Below are 12,998 nucleotides of genomic sequence, written 5' to 3'. Positions count from 1 at the left end.
TCTAGACATATTTACTCATTCCATATTGCAATTTTATTCTATTTGCAGATAATTTAGCTTATTTTATGCATTTATTTCTAGGAAGAAGCAAACGTATCTTCAAATAGAATAAAATTAGACATATATATTTAAGACATATTTACTATATTCTTATTAACTATATTTACTTATATTACTATAATATATGCATATTTAAAACCAGTGAAAAGCATAAAAAGGGGGAAAGTGGAACAATTAATTCACAAAAAATAGTTACTGACAATACTCGAAAAAACTGTTTTCTCAGTTTTATCTGTCCTAATCTGTTATAATGCATTTTCTCAGTGACTGTACTGTGTATTTCTTTTCTGTGTTTGGTTGCTCATTGTTTTTCACATTGTGTGTTTGTCCATGATTGTTCATTGTTTATGAATCATTGTATTGTAAAGTGCCCTTGAGCTCTGGAAAGGTGCTATATAAATGAAACATTATTATTATTATTATTATTATTATGATGATGATGATGATGATGATGATGATGATGATGCAACAAAATATGGATTCTTTAAAAATAGAATGATAAATTAGGGGGGTGTATTTTATTTTTCTTCTGAAAAAATTAACAACTTCTGTGGTATCTGAGAAAGAGTGAAGCTTCATAAAGTGTATTGCCTTCTGAGAATGGACTACCAAGATGAAAGCCTTTATTCCAATTTGTGTAAAAGCTGTGTGAAGATGGCTGCTCTTTTCTCCCTGAGTAACATTTCAAAAGTCAGGCCACAGGCAGTAAAGTGGTACAATGCCATTTTGTCTTGCCTTTTCTTTCCATGCAGGAATGCACATTTGTATGCATTGATGTTAATGAAAACAAATGAATGCAAACATGTTTTTTCAGACATCAGAAGATCGCACAGGGCTATTAGTGTGTTGTGTGTAGGTTGAGCATCCAACCTCTACATCTCTTCTTCTGCAGTGAAGGTTACAGAGGAGGAAGATTAAAGTTGTGTCAGCCAGCAGTTTTAAATGGCCAACACTAAGAGCAGAACTACTCCTTCTTCAAAAATACTAGGCAAGAAAAGGTGAACAGAAAAAAATGGGGGAAAAAACAGAAAGAGTGATGGAGAGAGAGTGAATCCAGACAGACAGACAGACAGCAGCGCTAGTGTGCCTAGAAGAATACTGAAAGAAGACCTGAGTGAAATTTGAAAGAGATGGCCTAAATAATGATGGGTGAATAATAGAATGATGGACAAGAAAGAGATGGAGGGAGGGAGGGAGGGGAAGAGGAGTGTGGGAGAAATTGCAATTGTGCAGTGTTTGACACCTCCACACAAAAAAAACACCTCACTGGTCTGTCAATCAGAAAAGCTGTGCTGATTGATTTTCATCTGCTCTAAATAAGGGTCTGCAGCATCTTCGCACCTTTCTAACCACATCTGCTAGCAGTCTGCAAAAACTTTTTTTTTTGTCTTAATAACTTAAGACAAAAAAAAAGTTAAGTGAGAGGTTGGTGAGGGAATGTTTATTGTTTGTATGTTTATAGTAACAATAACATAAGTAATAGGAACTAACATGACTAGCAGTTGTCTTTTTTAAATCTCGTACCTTAATATTATTTATATTAAAATCAAACATATATATTTATATTATTTTTAATATTCTATGAGATACCTCATTAGTAATGTTTGATTAGAAACCCTTTAACACTATGACGGACACATAACTCATTAATTCCATTTTTGTATAAAGCAATTTTTTAACCTTGTAACTATCACGACACTCTATGACAGACACATGACATAATAATGATATTTTTATTTATAGCTAAAGTAGAGAAAGGCCCTTTTAACTATCCTGACATTCTCTGACAGACAGGTGACATAATAATGACATCTTCTCTACAGTTAATAGGACTGGTTGATGAGATGATATCTGTGATAACATATAATCAGTGCTAATCTATTTGGGGAACGAATATGGATATAGAGAGGTGTTATTTTGGACTTTTTATAAAATAGGCTATTATAACCAAAAATTGTATTCACATATCTACTTACTTTTCATAGAAAGAAGAAATGTTAGAGCAGCCTAACCCTAACTCATGTTTATCGTTTGCTATGTTTATAGTTGCAATAACAAATGTAACAGGAACTAACCCGAGTAGCAGACATTCGACATTCCACAACATTACATACAACTATAAACAAATAAAACTTATGCCATGTCGTTCTTTAATTTAAATCAAAATTATAATCATTAAAAAATTGTTGCGGTATATGAAGAATAAAACACTTCACACTATGGGACATGATGTTAATGAATAAATATAAAGGGAAAATATGCTAACAAGCAAGGTATTAATCAATTACATCAAGCAACTGAAGGTCAAACACTGAGATCATACCGAAATAGAAATAGAATTTGGGGAAAGAAATAATAAAAAGAAAAGCACAAAAAAAAGGAACATGTGACACAGTAACCTTTTCAATCCTTGACCAAAAGGTTAATATGCAGCAAGCAGAATCAAAATCAGCTCTCACTGGTCTCATTTAAAGACATAAAGTGTAGCAAATCCACCACAGTACAGGTCAACTTACAGGCCATTCTCCTACATATTGGGGAAAAAATTCACTTAAATATGATTCAACGCACACTCACACATACATTATTCTCACACTCTATTGATGGCCCTCATTCAGTATGTATTGCAAGATATTTTTCCAATTATTTATATGTGCACTACACTGAGCAGAGGAGTAAACATAGCAAAGCTTCTCCACTCAATTGTGCTGGACTGCTGCCATGTCCGTTTGATTTAATTCTTGCACGGGCAAAAATGTCAAATTGTGTGCATCCAACTCGACTGTGGACTTTAATAGTGGTGCAGGAAGCACTACATAAAGACAGTGAATGGGACAAAGCACTCTGAAAGTACAGGGGTTTAATAAAAGGTTAATGGGAATATAGACACTCGGTAGTATGGTAACTCTGTGGCTGAGAGTTGTGTTTTCATTTTATTACACAAAATAAAAAAGTAATAAAGCAAAAACACAGCTTTCAGTATATATTTTATATTGCACAGCTATAGAGTATCTGAGCCTCAAAAGAAGCATTTCGATGTACAACTGTCCCAGAAATTTTCTGCACATGACAAATAAACTTGAAACGTCAACCGTAAACATAGGGAAGGTGATGTACGAAAGCATGCAGCATAACATGTATAAATGGTGACTTTCTCTGCACCACACATTTCTTCTATTTAATCACTGCTTCCCTTCAAATAATTTAGCTTGGCTTCATTTAAACACCCGATAGCCCCCCCCAAACACCCTTCCCTTTTCCCCAGATGTTATTGTGCTCCCCTGTCATTCAGCTGCCATGGCGAGAATGGAGATCAATCATGCCACCATTCTCAGTGCAGGCCACTCAATCAGCAAGTCTGAGAATGTGATATTTACCAAAAGATATTGCCTACATATATATAAAAATATATATATGAATATATATGTAAAATATATGACTCAGATTAAAGGTGTGACTATGGTGTTGGTCTTGCTTTACCACCGAGACTACAGAGGAGACATCTAAAAGGCTACTGGTCAGATAGGAGCTCATATTTGCTTTGCAGTAGATGAGACTGCAGAAAGGGAAATGAAAAAGCCGCCAGTCTAATTTCCTGCATGCTACAGCGAGCAGGTGGCTGTGGTGCTTGGATGGCTGCTTGGATGCTGTTCCACAAAGATGCATATCATTCAGAACAGGCACTAAACCCTGTCAAGCATGAGTCAAAATTACACCCAAACATTATGTGCCAGAAAATGTTTTGTTTGCTAATTATTCCTCAAAATCAGTGAAGAAGCTCTTTGGAATATTTTCACATTGAGTATAAGGGCGTGGCTGCAGCTAATATTTGCTATGTGATTGCTAAACTTAAAGCAACATACAATGTTGGAATTCAGATATCTGATTAAAACTAACAACTTGCAAGTTTTGCTTTTCTGTGCTATGCATTTCAACCAAGCAAAGAAATCAAATTTCTAATGAAATGCTTTTTTTCTTCTTTATAAAATTTCTTTATAAATCAAGTAAAACATTTTATCTGAACCCTGAGTCAGGACACCGGTCATGTGCGAGGTCATAAGCTGACATAACAGTTGATGTCCAGTAAATAGAACAATATTGTGTTAATATTATCAGTAATTTTCATGGTAGTCGTCGCATTATGATGTTATGACAGCTTGTCACATGCAAATTTTTGCTGTGCTTTTAGCAGATGGCTTAAGACGCAGATGGCTTAAGATGTGTATTAACATACTTTCTGATAACTGCCATAACACTGACGATTTCACGTCTTATGTCATATCATGAATATCATTATAAGAAAATTTATTCCAACCATTGTTACAGTTCGTGTATGGTTCAATATCTATCAATACTATTCTAACATTAAAATATTACCATAAACTTCCTAAAAATATTGTGTGCTTTAATGATACATAATGAGATGTTACTCATTTATTGTATTGCTTTTGTATAGTTGACGTTTCTTTTCTAAATCTCTTACCTTAATATCCTTTATATTAAAATCAAACATTTATATTATTTTTAATATTCAACGAGATACCTCATTAGTAATGTTTGATTAGAAACCATTTAACACTATGACAGACACATAACTCATTAATTACATTTTTGTATAAAGCAATCCTTTAAAGGGGACCTATTATGCAAAATTCACATTTAAATGGTGTTTACACAACCACCCTACAATGGTAGAAATCCACCCACTCTTTTTTTAATATTCCCAATAAATCATAAACAGTGTCTCAAAATAAGCCGTTTTCATTTTCGCACTAACATGACGTCACGTTGGAACACGCCCCGCCCAGGGACTCTGTCCTATTAGCATAGATCCTCAACTGAGTGGGCTGCACAAAGTCCGCCATGTTCTGTGCGCTGGAGCAGCTACAGTGCACAGAAGAATGTCTCGGCTTCGTAAGTGTTCTGTTGCTGGCTGTAAGAATGAACATAAGACTCTTCATGTACTCCCGGCATCAGAGCCATTGAAGATGCAGTGGAGAAGTTTCATTTTTGAAGGCAATGTGCCCCAAAAATACCTTAAATCATTTTACACCAGACTGCTTTGTGAACAAGGATCAATAAAAAGCAGGATTTGCTTAAAACTTCATTCTCAAGCATGGATCAGTACCAACTGTTCGTGATCCAGCTTCATATCCAGAAGACGCAAGTATCGTACTTTATATTTTGTGAATGTTTGCAATTCACCTTTCTGAATGAGTTTGTTAGCAGATCCCACGGCTAATGCAGCTAAGGTTACCATTGTCTCCGATTGTATTCACGAAGACCAGAGCTATGTCGTTGTTTTTATTTTTAAACTGAAACTATTATGCACAATACAGTAAGATGATTGTCTTTTTGAAAACTGTGTAAGTTTTGGGCGAATAATTTTACACCAGGCTGCTTTGTGAATGAGCTTGTTAGTAGATACCAAGGCTAATGTAGTATCCAAAGCACAAGCTGTTCTCTTCCGGAAGGGGGCAGGGAGCAGTAGCTCATTTGCATTTAAAGAGACACACACCAAAACAGCAAGTTTTTGCTTCCACCAAAAAATGGCATTTTCAGCATGATATATTAAATGATATGTGGGGTATTTTGAGCTGAAACTTCACAGACACATTCTGGGGACACCTGAGACTTATATTACATCTTGTAAAAAGGTTTAAAATGGGACTCCTTTAACTTTTGTAACTCTCACAACACACCATGACAGACACATGACACAATGATGACATTTTTTATAGCTAAAGCAGAGAAAGGCCCTTTTAATTATCCTGACATTATATGAGAGACAGGTGACACAATAATGACATCTTCTCTACAGTTAATAGGACTGGTTGATATCTATGATAACACATAATCAGTGCTAATCCATTTGGAGAACGAATATGGACATAGGGAGGTGTTATTTGAGACTTTTTTACAAAACAGGCTATTATAACCAAAAATCATATTCACATTCTTAGTTACTTTTCATACAAAGAAGAAATGTTAGAGCAGCCTACCTTTTCCTAATTTATAATTATGAATTATAAATATGATTGGTGTTGGCTTCCAAAAATTAAGAAAGGCAGCAGGCAGCTTAAATAAATTCCTCCCTAAGTGATTGCATATGAGAAAGATAATAAATGTGTGAGGGAACAAGGAAGAGAGCAGGACAGATAAAACAGGAAACCAGCGTTCCATCTAGGGTGTAATATCCCATCTTGCTCCCAGTGTTCCCAGGATAGGCTCTGGATCCACCATGACAAGGAAGAAGTGCTTATTGGAGATGGACGAATGAATGAATGACTGAATAAATAAACATTAACAAATCATGTCAAAGTCAAAGTAATGTTTTAAAGTCAAAGTAATGTTTTAAGCAATAGCTTTTAAGCTTTAATGTCACAGACCTTACTGCATAAATAAGAGAAAATTATGATGGCAAAGGATTTTAGCTGGGTTCAACACAGTGATTTTCATGAACTGACATGAATATTGACATTATATCATCAATATTAGGATAGTTGTCACACAGTATGTGTAATAGCATCGGTCATAAGCCTTATGCTAACTAGAGCACAAATTAGCATATGACATCCAATATTATGATAATTCCTGAAAAAAATAACATTTTTGTTACTGCTATGACAGCATCTGACATCAGGCATGACAGATGTATGACATGGCTATGTCTGTATTATAGGGGTTTAATTAAAGCATGACCAAAATGGGAAAATCTCAAATCTCAAAGAAAAACATCTCATCATTATGGACATCCTAGTACATGTAATGTAATATAATACCTGTGATACCTGCACACTTAGCTTTTCTCTTCAATTCTTACATTATATAAGCTTTGAAGCTTCATATTTAATTTGGTTCAAGCATAATTAAAAATTCCTAAAACTTAAAATAAGGTATTTCTTATTATTATTTCAGAGAAACTATGAGCACAGATCACTTTCTTTCATTTCATGAGTGAACTAACATCGAGCATGTGCTGATAAAGGAGATTGGCAAGATAATGGATTAATAATGAATTCCTGAAAATAACTGACATAAATGGTTGCCTAAAACAGATTGACTGTATTCTTTAAGAAAGAAACAGACCATTGCCATAAAATTTTCTGGATATTTGATACAAGCATGCTCCCTAAAGTACATCACCAGAGTACACAAACAACTCACTACACTATAACCCAAAAACAAAAAAACCCTTTCCATCTTAGAGGGTCTTTGCTTTGTTTTTAGTGTAATTCTTGAAGATCTATGGGATCTATGAACAAAGCCTTCTTTTAAAAGATTTACTTTACATGGATGGTCGTGCTTTGTCTTTAAATGTAGAATTGTGATTTAAATGTTGTCTTCAGAATTCTGAATAATTAACCATGATTATTAAATTCAAAAATTAAATTATGTTCTGATATTTTTGGACTGTTGAATCCAAAAATATCAGAACCTGCAATTTTTTTCTCTCCGTGACAGTCTAGGGCTTTTTATTTGCATGATCATTATTTCAATGTCTGTGTTTCAGAGGAGACAGAGACAGTGCCAAAATTGAGCAAGTTCTGGTATTTAGTTATATGCAGCATGATTCATTCTATGACTTTATCCATTTAATCCAGTACAAAATCCCACTTCATCCAGGACCCAGGCCTTTTCTCTCTCGCCAGCTTGCTCTCTGTGCCACTTTCTGTTTACCTGCTACTGTATGCCCTTCTGCCTTTCACTCTCTCTCTATCTCTCTCGGTGGAAGCAGTAGTACCACTGTAGACCTCGGCTTTGGCAACGTGAAGACAAGCCCTTAGGAGAATAAGGGGGCATTTGCATAAACAAGAGATCAACAGCTCTGTCCCTTTTCCTTCCCTCTCGGTCTTCCTCCTTCTCTGCAGCATGTGGCTTTATCATCATACACTTTTATTGCAGCATAATTTTGTCTTGTTGTAAATCAATGAAACCTCAATGCCATCCACAGGGATGTAAACGTGTGCAAGAGAGGAGTAATAATCAAATAAGACAGAGACACTGTTCAGTCGTGTTTTCCACAACACAGAAAGGATCTGCATGTAAATATAACCACCACCAGTCCATTAATCCATGCTCCCTCCTGAAGTCCTTCAAGGGCTGAGAATAAAGATCCATTACTGGAATAATGCTGTGCAGAGCTGGTTACACAACACACACATGCACAAAACGGGAAGGTTAATTCACATCTCATCCACAGTCTCAACCTTGGATTAAGCCTTCTTTGTTTATACCGTTGCTCATCAGTGTATTTGTTCACAGCTGTTAACCAGCAAAAGTTTGAAAGTCATAACCTCTGAACAACATTCTGGCATTCTATGCCAGTACATTCACAAGAGCCTTTTCAAACTGCTACAATCCGATATTGTTCGCACGTGTTCGCATAAGCGTCATTGATTATTAGTGACACCATTCAATACTATATAAAGGGGTAAAACCCAAGAGGAAGACGATTTTATGATCAAATTATTTTGTGTACAGGATTGCCACTGTAAGTGATATTTTCTGTGATTTTCCAGCAAAATTGTCCCTACTGAGGGTACTTCCTGAGACAGATGTGTTGTGTTAGAGTTGCAATCAAAATTATTCAACCCCTGTTGCAAATCAGGTTTATTGTCAAAATTTATAGACTTTCAGCTGTTTGCAATGAACAAATCAAACAAAAGCAATTGAAATAGTTCAACACAACATATGCTTCAAGTGGTTTCCCCAAATTCAACTGAAAATGCAGCTTATAATGATTTCTCCACTTTCAAAATTACTCAACCCCTTCATGGCAAGCATCTTTAGTACTTAACAGAGCACCCTTTTGCTGTTATGATCTGCTGCAAATGAGATACATAGTTTCTGGCAGCGTTCCTGAGGAATCTTAGCCCATTTCTCATGAGCAATGACCTCCAGTTAAGTAATATTCTTTTGTCTGCTGCAAGCGCGTTCTTCAAAACCCACCAGAGATTTTCTATGGGGTTCAAGTCAGGTGGCTGTGATGGCCCTGTAGAATCTTCCAGGACTTCTTCTGCAACCAACCCTTGGTGGAATTTGAGGTATGCTTGGGATCATTGTCCTGTTGGAAGGTCCAATGATGCCCAAACTTCAGCTTCCTCACAGATGGCATGACGTTTTCTCCTAGGATTTCCTGATACTTCAATGAATCCATCTTGCCTTCCACACACTGCAGGGTTCCAGTGCCAGAGGATGCAAAGTAGCCCCAGAGCATCACCAAGCCACCACCATGCTTGACTGTGGACAGAGTGTTCTTTCTTCATTCTTCTTCCTCCAGACATACCGCTGAGCCATTGTGCCAAAAAGTTCCAGTTTTGTTTCATCACTCCACAGAACAGAATCCCAAAATTTCTGTGGCTTATTTATATGATTTTGAGCCGAGTTTTCTTGTGCTTTTGGGTCAGTAATGGTGTACGTCTTGGAATTCTGACATGGAAACCTTCTGCATTTAGTATGCCACCAAGTCTTTCTGTAGGTCTTATGCAGTCACTCGAGGGTTTTTCACAACCTGCCTTCTCAGAAATCTGGTTGCAGTCATTGATAGCTTCCTTTTTCTGCCTCATCCAGGTCTTTCATACACTTTCTACCCCTAGCCAGTTCATGTATTTCATGTGTTCCAGCTCAAGCACACCTGGTGCAACTAATGAAGCTCTTGATTAGTTGCATCAGCTGTGCTTGAGACAACACCTGTTTTGCATATTTGTGCTGTTGTGAGGGATTCTATTCAGAGGGTTGAATAATTATGAAACTGGAGAAATCATTATAAGTTGCAGTTTCAGTTGAATTTGGGGAAAACACTTGAAGCATTCGTTGTGTTTAACAATTTCAATTGCTTTTGTTTGATTTGTTCATGGCAAACAGCTGAAAGTCTGCACATTTTGACAATAAACCTGATTTGCAATGGTGGTTGAATAATTTTTATTGCAACTGCATATCTGTGTTTCACTATACATGTAGTGAATCATTACTGATTTAATGGATGGTAAGAACACCTAAGGGGGTCAACTACTGTGGATACAAGTGCCATTTCTATGGTCAGTCATAACAGCCATGTGTGAGCTATTACTATTTTTTTTAAGTAACAGAGAAGAAAAATACAGCAGGTAATTGTGTGATGTTCTATATGGTGCATGGCACTGCAAACATAAGTTCTTAGTTCATGTACAAAGTCTGATAACCAACCACCAATGCAACAGTGCCCCCCTCAGGAAAAAAAAAAAAAAAAACCCTGTTGAATCTAATGCAAATCTTCCTGAGACATAACAGATGACACAAATGCCATGAATAATCATTAGGTAACAGAACCATATGGCAGATTGCACCTTGAAAGTGAATACAGATGCAGGTGAACCAAAAAGTATTTAAATTGCTTATTATCCCATATTCATATTTAAAATTTTCCAAACATGCTTACAAGAAAGAAACCACTGCCTGAAGATCCATCAAGCATGATGAAAATGGAGATCTCAACCTATCCTTCCTCTCATCAGTATATATTTGGGAGCCATTTAAATATGCCTTGTCATCAGCACTGCAAGTGGTGCAAATAATTAGATGCTTCATTTATAGTACATTTTCAGCTCTCTCAACTTCAACTGGGAAATACAGTTAGTGCTACACCTGTACACCTGTTTCTCAATGCGAGGGCAGAAAGGGGGGTTGCCCCAGTTATCTCTGTATCTCACTCTGGAATTGCTGTGTAATTTGGGCCTGAATGCATGAGACCTTTAACGATCAGAAAAAGCACATTTTGAGATCCATCCAAATTGTTGTATAATTCACTTCGCTGAAAATTTGACTGTTGCATCTTTTCTAGATCGTTCTTTCAAGCCTTACAAACTAGGAAACTCGGTGTCTAACATACATAGTCTTTAAATACAGGGAAAGAAGAGGGTTGCCCTCTTTATCTCGCCATACATCTCTTTCTCTGGAGTTGCTCTAACTGAAAGGCTGTGGTTATGGCACACATGGGCTAACAGAAGAAAAGTGAGGTTGCCCACATGGCAAACAGCAACCACCTCCACCTGCCGGGACACCCCTAGTACACACTGGAAACGCACACAGGTGCGCACACACACACACACAGGCTGCTCATTACATTGTTGAAAATGATTATACAGTGGGGTCAAAAAGTCTGAGAACATATTGAAAATCTGGGATTTTTTCCCCCCACTTAAAATTTTTAAATATTTAAAACAAGGAAAATAAATGTTCAATATTTTGAATATTTAATATTCAAGATCCTGCACTATTACTAGGTCCTTGTTTAAATGTAAGCAAATTTGTGATATTGACCATGTTAACTGGTCAATTTTCCTCATGACTAACCTCTTCTGTTGAAGCATGTATTCAGACGACACTGATAGATTTGATCTAAAATGGATCATAAGGTTTTGCACAAACATGTGGAATCCATGCTAGCTCGAGTGCACACTATCATTAAAGCAAAAAGGGGGCATGCCAAATACTAAGAAATTCTGAAATTCATGTAAATATTTCAAATATCCCCAAGTTGTTGTCAGTAATATAATTTGTAATGAAAACTGTTATATTAAATTAGAAAACAATGCAAAATAGAACATTTTCAATAGTGGTCTCAGACTTGTTAACCGCACTGTATATATTAGTTGCTGCACATTCAAACTGCGAATCTCCCATTCTACCATATCCCAAAGGTGGTCTTTTGAATTTTTATATCTGGTGACTGGGAAGGCCACTGAAGTACACTGAATTCATAACTCATTATCATTGTGACATGACACTTTATTATGCTGGGTGGGGAAATTGATAAATGGATGCACATGGTCAGTAACAATCCTCAGATAGATTGTGGCATTCAGACTTTGCTCAATTGTTATTAAGGGGGCCAAAGCATGCCAAGAAAACATTTCCCACACAATTAGACTATCAGCACCACCAGCCTGACACTGCTGACACAAAGCAGGTTGGACCCATGGATTCATGTCATTGATTAAATTTCTGACCCTAACACCTGCAAATCACAGCAGAAAGCAGACCAGACAACATTTTCCAGTCTTCATATGTCCAGTTTCGTTGAGCCTGTGCCCACTGTAGCCTCAGGTTCCTGTTCTTGCCTGACAGGAGTGAAACCCGGTGTGGTGTTCTGCTGAGCCCATCTGCCTCAAGGTTCAACATGTTGTGTCACCTTTACTCCTGCTCATTCATGCAATTATTCAATTAGACTATCATGTGACAACAGTGCAATGTAGAAATTCATGCAGAAACAGGTTAAGAGCTTCAGTTAATGTTCACATCAACCATCAGGTTGGTATAAAAATGTGATCTTGTGTTTAAAAAAAGAAAAGCTAATTTCCTAGGATTTTCAAGCACAACAGTCTCTAGAGTTTCACACGAATGGTGTGGGGAAATAAATGTGTGAAAATTCCAGGTGATCAGCAGTCACTGAGATCACATTATTTTTTAATTAAATGGTCAATTAAATGGCCAGCCAATGATCAGTATTGACCCATCACTCTTCATCCATCACCACAGGAGTTTTTATAATCTTCCCTGTAAGAGATGCAATCAGTTTGAAAAAAGACTGGCTGATCATTTTGTTGAGCAGATTTCTACCATCAGAATGAGGGATTTCTCCTTTCCAGTGGCGAGACACTTCAACAGCCATGAACATAGAATTATGAGCAATGAATTAAGAGAACTTGAGGAAAAACCTCATCTACACTCACAGAACTTTGGAAATCTATGGAATGAATGTCATATTTTGACAACAGCTAATAAATCATTTTGATGATCAACCCCTTTCAGATCCTACAGCTCTGCACTTTGCTTGCACATCTGATGAAGGACTTTTTTCAGACACGTTATTCATGCAAGTTCATCGATACAAATTAAGGTATGATAACGACGATGGCAATATTCCAGCTTTGCACTACACAGGCATAACACTGCAA

This window comes from Ictalurus furcatus, chromosome 14, assembly GCF_023375685.1.
Source record: "Ictalurus furcatus strain D&B chromosome 14, Billie_1.0, whole genome shotgun sequence".
NCBI lineage: Eukaryota > Metazoa > Chordata > Actinopteri > Siluriformes > Ictaluridae > Ictalurus > Ictalurus furcatus.
Note: the sequence above shows the minus strand (reverse complement) of the source record.